Source organism: Pseudophryne corroboree, chromosome 8, assembly GCF_028390025.1.
Source record: "Pseudophryne corroboree isolate aPseCor3 chromosome 8, aPseCor3.hap2, whole genome shotgun sequence".
Taxonomy (NCBI): domain Eukaryota; kingdom Metazoa; phylum Chordata; class Amphibia; order Anura; family Myobatrachidae; genus Pseudophryne; species Pseudophryne corroboree.
The window spans coordinates 424,159,579-424,174,829 of record NC_086451.1 but is presented as its reverse complement, the minus strand read 5'-3'; the positions used below and the strand labels follow the sequence as shown (position 1 = coordinate 424,174,829).

General features: G+C 33.8%; 1 pseudogene; it reads left to right on the top strand.

Annotated features, from left to right (window-relative positions):
• LOC134949909 (vomeronasal type-2 receptor 26-like) overlaps positions 1-15,251 on the top strand; it is a 1,108,520-nt pseudogene that overhangs the window by 943,187 nt on the left and 150,082 nt on the right.

The window sequence follows — 15,251 nt, the reverse complement described above, 5'->3', positions numbered from 1 at the left end:
GAAAGTGGAGTCATTCCAGTATTACAGGTTGAGTATCCCATATCCAAATATTCCAAAATACGGAATATTCTGAAATACAGAATTTTTTGAGTGAGAGTGAGATAGTGAAACCTTTGTTTTCTGATGGCTCAATGTACACAAACTTTGTTTAATACACAAAGTTATGAAAAATATTGTATTAAATTACTTTCAGGCTGTGTGTATAAAGTGTATATAAAACATAAATGAATTGTGTGAATTTACACACACTTTAATGCACAAAGTTATTAAAAATATTGGCTTCAATTATCTTCAGGCTGTGTGTATAAGGTGTATATGAAACATAAATGCATTCTGTAATTAGGCTTAGGTCCCAAGGCCATGAAATCCCATTATGGTATGCAATTATTCCATAATCTGGAAAAATCCGAAATCCAAAATACTTCTGGTCCCAAGCATTTTGGATAAGGGATACTCAAAATGTATAAGGATTGTAAGAAAATATTCAAAAAAGAAATAAGAGCTGCGAAAATAGAAACTGAAAAGCTAGTAGCAAAGGAAAGTAAATCAAACCCCAAAAAGTTTTTTTAAATACATCACCAGCAAAATATTAAAGAAGGAGAGTATAGGCCCTTTAAAGGACAAGGTGGGCGTCTTAATCAAAGACAATAATGACATATCGGAAAAATGAAATGAGTTTTTCTCATCAATATTCACAATAGAGGACCAGATGGTGGGATTAACACATAACCTCAGCAACGATATTGTCCCACTACTAACTTCTTTTTTAAGTGAGGAAGTAGTCTCTGAGGATTAAAAAAATTAAGATTAACAAATCACCTGGTCCCAACGGAATTCACCCAAGGGTTCTCATGGAGCTACACTCCGAATTAGCAAGAGCCTTATATTTGATTTTCATTGACTCACTTACATCAGGCATGGTTCCCAAAGATTGGCGTATAGCGGAAGTAGTGCCGATATTCAAAAAGGGAAGTAAATCGGAACCGAGTAACTATAGACCAGTTAGTCTTACATCTATAGTGGGGAAAGTACTGGAAGGTATTTTAAGGGATTGCATACAGAAGTTCCTTGAAGCGAATAAGGTTATTAATAAGAACCAACATGGATTTGTGAAGAATAGATCATGTCAAACAAATTCCCTAGGCTTTTATAAAACAGAGCAAACCTAGCTCAGGGTAAGGAGGTGGTTGTAATCTTTTTAGACTTTGCTAAAGCTTTCGACACAGTACCGCACATGAGACTTATCTATAAGTTACAAGTACTAGGGCTAGGGAGCATAATATGTATTTGGGTTAGAAATTGGTTAGATAATAGGAAGCAGCGAGTTGTGGTAAATGTAACTTTTTCAAATTGGACTGAAGTACTTAGTGGTGTGCCACAAGGGTCTGTACTTGGACCACTATTGTTCTACATTTTCATAAATGATCTAGCAGTAGGTCTAGAGAGTATGGTGTCAATTTTTGCAGACGATACCAAACTGGGTAAGGTTTTAAATTTGGAGGGGATGCTGAGTCTCTTCAGAACGATCTATTTAAACTGGAAGCATGGGCAGCAAAATGGAGAATGAGGTACAATACAGACAAGTGTAAGGTAATGCACTTTGGAAGCAAGGAAAAAAATACCACCTACACACTAAATAGGGTAAAATTAGGGGATTCTGTACTGGAAAAAAAACTTAGGTGTTCACATAGATAACAAACTTAGCAGCAGTACTCAAAGAAGAATTGCAGCAAAAAAGTCAAACAAGGTATTAGCATGCATTAAGCGGGGAATTAATGCAAGGGATGAGAGTGTTATACTCCCATTATATAAAAAATATAAAGGGTTCAGAGGCGGGCGACCAAACTGATTAAGGAGATGGAGATGCTGGAATACGAGGAAAGGCTTGCTTGGGTAGACATGTTTACATTGGAAAAGAGGAGATTAAGAGGGGACATGATTAACATTTACAAATATATAAGGGGTCAATATACAGGGCTTGCGGAGGATCTGTTTTTGATAAGATCGACACTGAGATCACGCACTATAATTAACAAAAGAGGAATAAACAGAACGGCCAACATTCATAACAGATAATATTAGTCCTTAAAATAATACAGCATAGGAGTCAAAAAAAAGGTTGAAGTCGATGGACAAATTGTCTTTTTTCAACCTCAGAAACTATGTTACTACTGTATGGTACATTACAGGTGTCCTGAATGTGGAATGTATTATTATACACAGTATAGAGTTAGCCAGTATATACTGTACATTATAGAATGCCACGAAATAACATTTTTAAATAAAAGCTTTTCTTTGTAACAATGTTGTCAAGTTAATTAAGAATACTTGAAATATTGTTTGAATGTGTGTAAGTTGTAAGTCCGACTGTAAGTAGGTAGGGCTAGTATGCTAGATATTTCTGTGTAGAAGAATCTATCCTGATGCACAGAAAGATGACAAGAGATATGATAAAATATAATTTATATTATCTCTCACGTAAAATGTCAGATTTCAAAAATAGAGAAGTTATTCACATATAGGTTAGGTCAACTAGTCACCTCTCACATAAAGTGTCAGGTGTCGCTCACATATATTTCCACAGTGAAAATTGGTGCATCATCTCTCACTTACAGCGTCAGATGTAAAGTCCCTCTACCTCTCACTCGCAATGTCCGGTATTGTACGTTCAAGGTAGTGAGTGTGTTTTAAAAGGGTTTGTATATTAATGTCACCTGTGGATCTCTCATTTGATAATGTCAGATCCTTATTATGACTCGAAAACATGTATGACCCCCTTTATGTTATGATTCAATCTCCCAAGATCTCTCACTTTTCGGTGTCAGACCTTGCTAGAGCATAACTGGAATTTGTTCACTGTACGATCTCCTTTTCACTCACAAAAAATCTTCCTTCAGTAATAAGTGAAATCCTCAATGGATATATTACATAGCTAGCTTGTGTCCTATCTATGAAAGAAGTAGGATCTAAGATGACCTCCATGTTATATTCATTCTTCTATATAGTCACTGTTTAGTGATAATCAGATAAGCAAGCAGATGTCAATATCTAGTATATGGTTGCAGATAATTGAATTGTTCCACTATAAATCTATGGAGATCCTCATGCCCGTATCATACCCATGAATCTTTATTATTGCACAGATATAAAAATAGCCATATATAGGTCTCCCTATTATATTTGGAAGTCCCCTGACTATTATATGCAATCCAGCCATTTTATTAGGGATATATAATAGATATCATACACGGTCCCTTATCATAATGTCTAGATATAATTTGATCTCAGTGCTTATAAAGGTAATATGAATAATCGTGTACAGGCACTATACAGCATAGAGAAAACTCATGTATCAAATAATTGTGTGACCAGGCATAAGTATATAATCATCTGGGCATTGAGATTAAAATGTTTAGGATGGACTATCCCTGCATTTATATGTAATTTGTAGCAGGTAGTCTAGATTGAGTAATAAAGTGATCACGATAGTCTTTGTTTCTATAAATCACTGCACTGATACATATTACTGTGCTACTGTATAATCTCCATCAATGTAACAAGCAGTTCGGATATTGGGCCAAATTCTGAGTTGATCACAGCAGCAATTTTGTTAGCAGTTGGGCAAAACCATGTGCACTGCAGGAGGGGCAGATATAACATGTGCAGAGAGTTAGATTTGGGTGGGGTGTATTCAAACTGAAATATAAATTGCAGTGTAAAAATAAAGCGGCCAGTAATTATCCTGCACAGAAACAAAATAACCCACCCAAATCTAACTCTCTCTGCAAATGTTATATCTGTCCCCCCTGCAGTGCACATGGTTTTGCCCAATTGCTAACAAACTTGCTGCTGCGATCAACTCAGAATTACCCCCATAATGTGCACATTTCAATAAGACATGAGAGACAGGTACGTAGGACGCTCAGGCCTTACATATGTTTCGCATTCGCTTCATCAGTTTAATCTGAGGCAGCGGGTGTAGTGTCCTTTTATCCCGTCTGCTGCCAATCAGCGCATCTCACGGGTAATTCAAATCTTGTGACGTATCAAAATCCGTTAGGGCCACTCGTGTCCCTATGTGCTTAATTGCAGCCCCAGGTCCGTTGGAGCCGCTCGTATCCCTGTGTAATTAATCACAGCCGCCAATCAGCAGTCAGTGCTTCATGCGGGTCATTCAAATCTTGTGACGCATTGCGGTTCATTGGAGCCGCTTATCTCCCTATGTGTTTAATTACAGCCCCGTGGGTCATTGTGTTGTTAGAGTGAATTACTTATTTTGTTAAATCCCTATTTACATGATTTGTATTACTTGCAATACCACGCTGATTGTGTAATGTTGTACTACTTGTTTTTACAATAATGTATATTATATGTAGTTTGATACAACTGCTACTTTATTAATAAATGAAATAAAAAGAAAAAAAATATTTTTTAAGGGATTTTCTGAATTTATTAAAAAAAGGAAAAAATAAAATTTGTTTTTAAATTTTAATCTTTAGGTTCTTAAATTTTAAAATTTTTGAATTTTAAGTATCTGTATATTTATGAGTTGGTCTCCCAATATAATTGAACATGTTATTGTTATTCCAGTGTCATACCCAGTATATTACCTTCCAATACTTGCCTTCCAAAATACTATCTGCTTATTGGTGAAGTTTCCCCGTATGATCAATAAGGTGGCATGCATGAATGAAGTCCACCGAGACATATAAAGTAGAATTAATTGAATATATAATTTTTTCCCCCTTCCCTTTTTAATACAGTATTTTTTGACACATCACATTATGTAAGTTTTGTTTCAGGTTTTACACGGATTGACTTTTTCACTACATAATTTCTCCCTTCATACTTTTTTTTAGAAGTATATCACTTATTATTGACATCATACACTGTCAACCACTGGTATAATTTCTATAGTCAATGTGTACAACTAGCACTGTAATATTAGACAACATCACAACACATCATATTTTTCCCCCCTCTTCCCTTATTCTTTTTCTCTTTTCTCTTTTTTATATAATTTGGACACATTTACAGTAAAGTGATGTCCAAATTTGATATCTAAATCTGATGTTTTTTTACACACATTTACTCACTATGGCACACGGTTCACCATTATTACACACACCTTTGTTTAATAATTTTTAATCAATATTCATATATTGTAGATATATTTATTATTTATTTTGTTTGATATAAATAAATAAAATACAGATAACTGGCACAATTTTATTGGTTATAAATGAGAAAACAATTTTTGATGAAGACGAAGAGAGACCTTTGAAATAAATAAATATAAACTTATAAGTTAATAATAAGAATTTTTATTGTGAATTTTACAAGTAATATACTGAGTTTGACACTGGAATAACAATAACATGTTCAACTATATTGGGAGACGAACACATAAATATACAGATACTTTAAAATTCAAAAATGTAAAAATGTAAGAACCTAAAGATTAAAATTTAAAAACAAATTAGCAGTTGTATCAAACTACATATAATATACATTATTGTAAAAACAAGTAGTACAACATTACACAATCAGCATGGTATTGCAAGTAATACAAATCGTGTAAATAGGGATTTAAAAAAATAAGTAATTCACTCTAACAACACAATGACCCACGGGGCTGTAATTAAACACATAGGGAGATAAGCGGCTCCAATGAACCGCAATGCGTCACAAGATTTGAATTCCCTGCATGAAGCGCTGACTGCTGATTGGGGGCTGTGATTAATTACACAGGGATACGAGCGGCTCCAACGGACCTGGGGCTGCAATTAAGCACATAGGGACACGAGCGGCCCTAATGGATTTTGATACGTCACAAGATTTGAATTACCTACGAGATGCGCTGATTGGCAGCAGACGGGATAAAAGGACACTTCACCCGCTGCCTCAGATTACCCTGACGAAGCAAATGCAAAACATATGTAGGGCCTGAGCGTCCTACGTACCTGTCTCTCATGTCTTATTGAAATGTGCACATTATATCCAAACTGCTTATTACATTGATGGAGATTATACAGTAGCGCAGTAATATGTATCAGTGCAGTGATTTATAGAAACAGGGACTATCGTGATCACTTTATTACTCAATCTAGACTGCCTGCTACAAATTATATATACATGCAGGGATAGTCCATCCTAAACATTCTAATCTCATTGCCCAGATGATTATATACTTATGCCTGGTCACACAATTATTTGATACATAAGTTGTCTCTATGCTGTATAGTGCCTGTACACGATTATTCATATTACCTTTATAAGCACTGAGATCAAATTATATCTAGACATTATGAAAAGGGACCGTGTATGATATCTGTTATATATCCCTAATAAAATGGCTGGATTGCATATAATAGTCAGGGGACTTCCAAATATAATAGGGAGACCTATATATGGCTATTTTTATATCTGTGCAATAATAAAGATTTATGTGTATAGTATCGCCAAACCTTTTAAATGTTCCCTGAAAACTCACCTCTTCAGACAAGCCTATCAAATTCCAGACCCACCCACATAACCCTCAGTGCTTCCCTATCTAATTACATCCTCTGTAGAGTATTCACAACATCACATATCTTGTCTTTCTTTAGTCTCGCACCCTCCTGACACTTGGCCAGCTTTGTGGGGTATCATCATACAACCCATTAAGAACCTAGCAATCTGGTGGACCATTATGCAATAGGTAGCATCTATCCTTGTGTATCTATGCCTATTTCCCTATAGATTGTAAGCTTGCAAGCAGGGCCTTCCTACCTCTATATCTGTTTGTTTTTACCAAGTTTTGTTCTATTACTGTTGTTCTAATTGTAAAGCACAACGGAATATGCTGCGCTATATAAGAAACTGTTAATAAATAAATAAATAAATGTGTATGATACGGGCATGATGATCTCTATAGTTCTATAGTGGAACAATTCAATTATCTGCAACCATATACTATATATTGACATCTGCATGTTTATCTGATTATCACTAAACAGTGACTATATAGAAGAATGAATATAACAAGGAGGTCATATTAGATCCTACTTCTTTTCATAGATAGGACACAAGCTAGCTATGTAATATATCCATTGAGGATTTCACTTATTACTGAAGGAAGATTTTCTGTGAGTAAAAAGGAGATTGTACAGTGAACAAATTCCAGTTATGCTCTAGCAAGGTCTGACACCGAAAAGTGAGAGATATTGGGAGATTGCATCATAACAAAAAGGGGGTCATACATGGTTTCGAGTCACAATAAGGATCTGACATTATCAAATGAGAGATCCACAGGTGACATTAATATACAAACCATTTTATAACACACTCACTACCTTGAACGTACAATACCGGACATTGCGAGTGAGCGGTAGAGGGACTTTACATCTGACACTGTAAGCGAGAGATGATGCACCAATTTTCACTGTGGAAATATATGTGAGCAACACCTGACACTTTATGTGAGAGGTGACTAGTTGACCTAACCTATATGTGAAGAACGTCTCTATATTTGAAATCTGACATTTTACGTGAGAGATAATATAAATTATATTTTATCATTTCTCTTTCCATCTTTCTGTGCGTCAGGATAGATTCTTCTACACAGAAATATCTAGCATACTAGCCCTACCTACTTACATTCGGACCAAGAGGATGTACTGTATATATCATGATGACCTACTATTAAATGGATTTGATATGAAATTATATAACATCCAGTTGCAGAATACAGATAATCACCATGCTATAGAACTCCATCTAACATCATTTCTGGGCAATGATCCAAGGCTTTTTATAAGAGCACAAAAGTGATACTTTGTTATAAACCCACGACCACAAGAAACACAATTGTATCCAATTTTCTTTTCAGGCAATATACTATAATCCCTTTAAAAGCACAAGGATACTATATTTCATGAATACTTATAATATTTTCTGAAGCAGATATATAACATAAGGAATTTGACAAGAGACATTAATTATAGAGGACAGATACGAAAGAGACGCTCAGCAGTTTTTTTAAATATATGTTTATTGTACTTGTCTTTCTTTACTCACAGTGTTGTTATGTTGACACAATAATTGTACATTTTTTTTATATTACGCAGTAGTCAGACCTTCAGACATGAAATAGAACATGTCAATATACTCGCTAATTTTTAAGATATGAAATAAAGGTTATATTTTATTTTATCAATTCATCACCCTGTGCACCAAAAACAGATCCTTTCCCTTTCTTGTCCCCATCAATTTGATGTACAGAAGGACTTAAAACTTGTATATGCACAGAAATTGTTGCTGAAGAAGTTTCATAAAAATAAAGATAGCATATTAAATCAGAGACCAGAAACAGTCCCCTTATTTGATGCCAAGGAAAAACAGGCTCTAGGAATTCTAGAGGAACTAGCACTTGAGACAATAAATGATGAGGAAGAATTTAATAAAGTGGTACCCAGACCAAGTTTGTGTACACAATCAACATTCTTTCCAAATCCCCAAATCAGCCCACATGTACAGGTTTTAACTAAACTTGTATCCAAAGAGCTTGATAGAATTTTGAAAAAATAACCAACGACAAGGATGATAATATAACCCAAGAAGAGAAAAAGGCTCTAAGGGAAATTGAAAATTGGGAAGACACTATTGTAAAACCCTCAGACAAGGGGGGAAATATAGTGTTATGAGACAAGAAACTGTACCTTATAGAAGCTTACAGACAGTTACTGAATCTGAGACCAGTACATATAGAAGACTAATTTTCAACCCAACGGCCAACTTCCAAATCACAGCAAGGGGATAGCGGTGATTCAATATTTTTTGAATATGGATGCACAGGAGGAATTACATTTTTTCATTCTACAACTGTTGAATTTCATCTTAACAAAAAAAATTCACATTGGATGAAAAATACTACCTACAAGTGCAAGGTACAGCCATTGGCAGTATGTGTGCGCCCACATACGCCAATCTGTACCTTGGATGGTGGGAGAGAGAAGTGGTATTTAAAAGTATTAATGAGAGATATACTGATCATGTCATCGGGTGGCAAAGGTTCATAAACAACATTCTGATAATATGGGAAGGGGAGAAGGAGGATTTGGAAGAATTCATACATAGACTCAATGACAAAGAGTTGATTATAACCTTAACTTCAGAGATCAGCAAAACCAGTGTCATGTTCCTGGACTTTATCATCACGAAAACAGAAAACGGCCCATTGGTGACAGGTGTCTATTGTAAAAGCACAGCAACTAACAGCATTTTACATTACGACAGCTCTCATCACCCGGCGACCTTGAAAGGGATTTCTAAGGGGGAATATATAAGGATCAGAAGAAACTGCTCTGAAGATGAGAGCTATAAAAAAAGAGCAGGGGAACTGAAGCACAGATTAGAAAAAAGAGGATACAAGAAGAAACTGATACAGAAAGCATATAACACCACTGTGACACTCCCAAGAACCACTCTCCTAACACTCAAAAAGAAGAAAGAAAAGGAAAGAACAGTAAGATTAAGAGGCACACACTGTAAGGAATGGTGAGAAATCAATGAAGTTCTTCAGAAACATCATCACATTTTATTGTTGGATGATGACCTGCAGAGCGAAGGTGGAGATAGAGTTGCCATCTGCTGGAGAAAAACATCAAACCTCAATAGCAAATTAGTACAAAGTAATTTTGTTAAGAAGAGAAATCCCATTGTTGGGGGATGTTATAAATGTGGGAAGTTTAAGGCCTGCAATTATATTGAGATTAAAAAAGAATACTCAAATATCAGAACAACATAACATTCCAGGAACTAGGTATTAGAGGGGGCAATATAAATAAAGTACTCCTGAAAAGAGAGTAAAGACATATCTTTCTCATGGACAGCATTGCCCATTCAGGTCTTAATGAAGAAATACATTACTCTGCATTCCTGGTAAAGTTGAAGTCAAATTGTTCCTCGTCTGGTGCTGTATAGCACCAGAAAATAATACTTTCAATACTCGTCACATGGGCATTATAGTGTACATGTAGTTTAAATTACTGCTCAGTCCACTAATCTGTGGCATATGTTCCAGTCGGAGGAGATCTAAACATATATTAGAACTATAAGAAGATACCAATATCCTTTAAAAATCTTCAGTACGTGATAGTGACAGATATATATGTTCTTCAATCTGGGAGAAGATCTAATAAATAAAATCAATATGTCTGAATGTGAGGATTACAGAGTAAATAAATGTGGATTTAAATTGAATTATTCAAACAGAGTTTAATAAACATCTGGAGTATGTGAATGGAGGATTTATAAAATGTAAATATCAGGCTATTATGAGTACTTACCTGTATGGTCCATGTTAGAACTATGAGTACATAAAATACTGTAACTAGTGGAGATGCATATCATGAGGATTTAGGGACAACACATTGCATGATTGAAACCCATATGTAATATTTGATTTTTAGAATTAATATTTATTTATACTTACCTATACTTACCTTTACTTTTTGATTTACTTAATTACATAAGGAGATACAGATTGGAAATATTATGGCCCACAAGATAATGGGGATTGAGACAATTTAAAATACATGCATATTTTCTTAATTTGTGTATGTCTAAATACACCTATATCATCTTGAGATATATTAGTATCACCTAACTGTATTAAGCATTACTTTTTGTCATCACTTTAAGATGCAACTGGGCACTCATAATCTGATACATACCAACACAATTTACCTGTACCGATCAATATTTACCGTAACCACTTTTGCAAATAATCTGACATTTTGTCATCTGGATATTCATTCACATTACTTTCCTTGCTTTTTTATTATCAATTTTACTATCCTGATTTATGTACAGTATGTCACTCACTAATAATGAACCTATAATACATAACTATCCAGATATTCATGTGTATCTTACAATAATAGGGCAGGAGATTGGTAATATCATACCCAGTTTTAATAATAATAAAAAAAACAAGAACACTAGTATGGGAGAAGCTGAAATTTGGTCACCTAAACATTGACACCACAATCGATATGTAATGTAAATATTATTAAGGAGACCATGTGGGTCCTACAGTATAAATAGTAGGGCCTTGATATGTTCAATAGGGCAAATTATGTAGCACAGAATAATCCAATTTGGTCCATGCCCTTGCAGTCATGTATAAAGACTGTACATGAACACCGAGATGCATGGATCTAAATATTTCTATAATTATAGAGATCACGAAATAAAAATAAAAAATAACAATAATTAAAAGAAAAAAAAATACAATTTGAGGGGAGAGTAATGAAAGCAACAACAAGACATGGAGTCAAAAACACTATATATATATATATATATATATATATATATATATATACAGTTGTGCTCATAAGTTTACATACCCTAGCAGAATTTGTGATTTTCTGGCCATTTGTCAGAGAATATGAATGATAACTCACAAACTTTTCTTTCACTCAATGTTAGTGGTTGGGTGAAGCCATTTATTGTCAAACGACTGTGTTTACTCTTTTTAAATCATAATGACAACAGAAACTACCCAAATGACCTTGATCAAAAGTTTACATACCCCAGTGCCTAATACCGTGTGTTGCCCCCTTTAACATCAATGACAGCTTGAAGTCTATTTGTACTGTATATATATATATATATATATATATACAGTATATATATATATATATATATAAACCAAAAAAAATTAAAGGACCCTTTTTACTGCGCTGATGTACAATGTAGCTCACCACTGAGAAATGCCCACTGTCAGTTAGGGCATTAGATTAGAAGTATAAAAGAAAAGGTTTCTCTTGGGAGCTAGACCACCTCAGAATTCACTTTAAGATACATTTATTTTAAAAATTGACAATAAGTGCTGTGACAATACATAAAAATTTCAATAAAACATGCAATTGACTTTATACCATAAATGGAAAATACAGACTATTAATCTGTTGACATTTGTGTTGGTGATATTTCTACCAATGCGTTCAGAAGTGTGTTCAACTTCACAATTGCGCGAATACCCAACGCGTTTCGTCCACACAGGACTTCATCAGGGGTCGTAAGCGATGTGGTCAAAAGTTTGTGAATCTCTGAGTCCCAACCAGCTTTTTGCCGTGGGTATAAAAGATCTAAAAATGTCACCAGCAAAATTGATATTAGTTTAAGGTGACCATGTGCATGTATAGCAAGGATTAGAAACAACATCAAATAAAGGGGAGGAACAAACATAATTGGATGATGGGGGAATGCATATAGATCACTCTCTATTGAAAGTTATAGATGGCTCTTAATTAATCACCATTAGATCAATATTATAAATTCATTATCATAAACTCTATTCCGGAGGTAATTATAGATATTATAATGCATACATCACAGATGATCAAAATAATTACTTACTTTATAGTATTCGTATTTACCATATACAATTCATCAATATACAAAACAGTGTAATTGCTGTGACAGTGACCTATGAGTTAAAAATATGAAAATATATACATTAAAAATTATACATATATATAATTTGGACTTACATATACACTGTATGAAATGTAATTGAATACTGTGTATTACAAAAAAATCTTTTTTACAACAGCCCTATTAGATACAACACACTTATATCTTTGATAAGGGACCATGCTGAATACAATAGCTGACTGGAGATTAATTAAATGTACCAGGTACTATCAATAATATCACCTGGTACCATATCTATAATAATCTTAATTTATGTCAAACCTAATGATCTTAATTGACATCATCCCTCGTTCATTATTAATTAACATCTGATGATTTCCATTGGTAACAGAACCACATTCTGCTGATCTTAAACAATGTGGCATCTGGCTTGCCTATTTGTCGGATTTATTGCTTATTTCTTATCGTGTAAACATTTATAATTCATACAAATGGAAAATTTTAGTTGTACTGCTAAATTTCCATGATTAGAGGTACAGGTTTACTGATCTAATTTGTAATTAAAATTGGTATAATACAATACTGGGCTCACCTTTGGGATGTGGTAAGAAAAATTCCTATTTTGAATAAGAATAGGTCTAAATACGCATTTCCTAAAAGATAAAATATAAAACGCTTCATAAATGAGCTTTGTCTTACTAAGTTTAGAGAAAAAGAGTCCATTGATAAAGTACTCACCCTTAGTGCTCTCTCAGGAATCCTATTCACAGCTATAGCTAAGGGTGTGAGTGGGAACTGATATATATACCACCCATCCTATGACATCACTTCCTATTACTTATTGAGCTTTTTTCCTTATTTTAATGCTCATATTAACATTATTAACAACATCCAAACTGTCCACTAATAAACCTTCCATCATAGATCTTATTTAGTGAGTGAATTAATGAATGAATGAGTTTAACAACTGTAATAGTGGTGGTGAACGATTTTGCGTTCCACCATCGTTAGCGGCGTGCGTTTCACGGCCGCTACTTCCGGTTCCGGCGTGCGTTCCACAGACGCTACTTCCGGTTCCGGTATGCGTTCCAACAGCCGCTACTTCCGGTTTTGATTGATATATCATTTAGCTATAATGCTATGCGGCGCGACTTTGAGTCTATATAGGACACTATGCTGTTGTAATTAATTTGATGATAATTAGATGTTGCATAGTCTGTGTGTCATATTATACAATCATAACTATATTAGATCAACTTTCTTTGTTAGTCCTATTAAATTAAATATGTGAAAACCAATACATTACTTAACTATTGGGTTCATTGATAAATTAGTTGACCATATATTTATTTATTAATTTATTTATTTATTTTATGTATTATCATTTTTATAGTTAATTATTTATATCATTATAATGGATATCATATAATATTATAATTTTTACTATTATAATATCTCTTGTGATTACTAAATTCAATAACCTATAAATTGTGCTATAGTATTTTGTGTATAATAATATTAAATTAATAACTGTGCTAATTATTCTTAACTTATATTAATTCAAAATTGATATTATTTTAATAGTGATCATAAATAAAAATTAATGTGTGAATGTGAATACTTAAATGGACCATCCAAACAAAATTGATCAACCTATTAGTCATCCATTGCCATTACAATCAACATGATCCCCCATTTCCAATTTAATTGTCAGTTAACATAGATAGTCCATATATAATTATTTCATAGATGTCTTAAATATCAATTATGAAACAAATTCAAGTGCCATGGTGTATGACTTTACAGCTTTATACTGCCACTTGACAAGCCATAACTGAACCATAATACATTCAGAATTAAATAGAGGAATTTGAAGAAGATCAGTTAGAATATTAAAGAAAGGAAACTATATCCACATCTTCATTAAGGCCATTAGGGCCCAAAGTGTTAAGTGTGTATATCCAGTATGTTTCACGTTGGGATAATCTCAAATCCCTGTTTCCTCCTTTTGGATCTACCGGTATATGTTCTAAAACCGTAAATGAGAAATTTTCCCTAGTTAATACAGCATTATGCTTCTCAGCATAGTGTCTAGAAAGGCTGTGGCATAGAAACTTGTTTTTGACATTTCTCATATGTTCCTGAATTCTTATCTTCGTTAATCTCTTCGTCTTTCCCACGTATATTAAGCCACAATTACACGCGATCTTATACACTACATATTCTGTGTTACAGTTTATCAAGTGTCTTAGTCTATACCATCTTCCTGTCTCTAATTTCATGCTGAAAGATTTGCGATCCATAAACTTACAGCAAATGCATCTAGAGCATGGAAATCATGGAGTCAAAAACACTATATATATATATATATATATATATATATACAGTTGTGCTCATAAGTTTACATACCCTAGCAGAATTTGTGATTTTCTGGCCATTTGTCAGAGAATATGAATGATAACTCACAAACTTTTCTTTCACTCAATGTTAGTGGTTGGGTGAAGCCATTTATTGTCAAACGACTGTGTTTACTCTTTTTAAATCATAATGACAACAGAAACTACCCAAATGACCTTGATCAAAAGTTTACATACCCCAGTGCCTAATACCGTGTATTGCCCCCTTTAACATCAATGACAGCTTGAAGTCTATTTGTACTGTATATATATATATATATATATATATACAGTATATATATATATATATTTAAAAAAATGTGAGACATACACATTTGGTTTCACTGTTGATGGCACTTTTTATTATTTTTTCTATTTAATGTATATTTGGACACATGTTTTTCACATTATATTTATTTCACAATTTTTACA